Here is a 777-nt window from a genome sequence, read left to right as displayed (position 1 = left end):
TCCAATTAAATTATTGACGTTCCTAGCTAGGTAGCTTTGTTAGTCGATTCTATAAAAAGCTAGCCTGGTTAGTCAATTTAGGAGATCATATATGTTGGCAGAAACGATTTTTTTTCTTCTTTCAAATTCTGAGTTAGGAACGATGGGAAATTTGATATTTTCCGAAATTTACCTTTCATTTACCAAAAAACACATTTTAAATTGTTCAAAAAGTTCCGAACAAATATTTGTGTGTGCAGCTCCATATTCTATGTGCTCACACAAAGTTTCGTGAAAAAAGAAGATAGTTTTTTGTCTGTGTAAAAACACACAAACATGTCTCGTGAATGCCTTATTTCAGCACTATCTTTTCTACAGAGCCCACAAAAAGTTGATTTGTTGTGAAACGGCTTTGTGTAAGCCTAGAATGCGGAGATGTATGCCCTGATATTTTTCCGGCTTTTTTGGCATGTCGAAATGTTTTTAAAAAAACAGAGCATATGCGTCCAAGAGCTAGAACTCGCGGAGTCCGATATTTCCAATATATTTTCTCCAAAATTTGCTTGTCAATAAAACAATTCTATGCTATATATCCTTTAGTTGGCCCGCCCAGCGATTTCTTTGTAGCTCCGCCACTGGTCCTGAGTGTGTCCTATGTACTGGAGGAGATATGGAGACACTGAATGTCGTTGCCTAATCGACGGTACCTCGGAGGAGGGATCCTCACGAGGGGGAGAAGAAGTAGGGGCCATAGGGCGGAGTGCACACGGGACGCTGCAGCCGCGAGTTACCCAGACC

The sequence above is a fragment of the Lolium rigidum genome, chromosome 2 (assembly GCF_022539505.1).
Source record: "Lolium rigidum isolate FL_2022 chromosome 2, APGP_CSIRO_Lrig_0.1, whole genome shotgun sequence".
NCBI classification, from domain to species: domain Eukaryota; kingdom Viridiplantae; phylum Streptophyta; class Magnoliopsida; order Poales; family Poaceae; genus Lolium; species Lolium rigidum.
Note: the sequence above shows the minus strand (reverse complement) of the source record.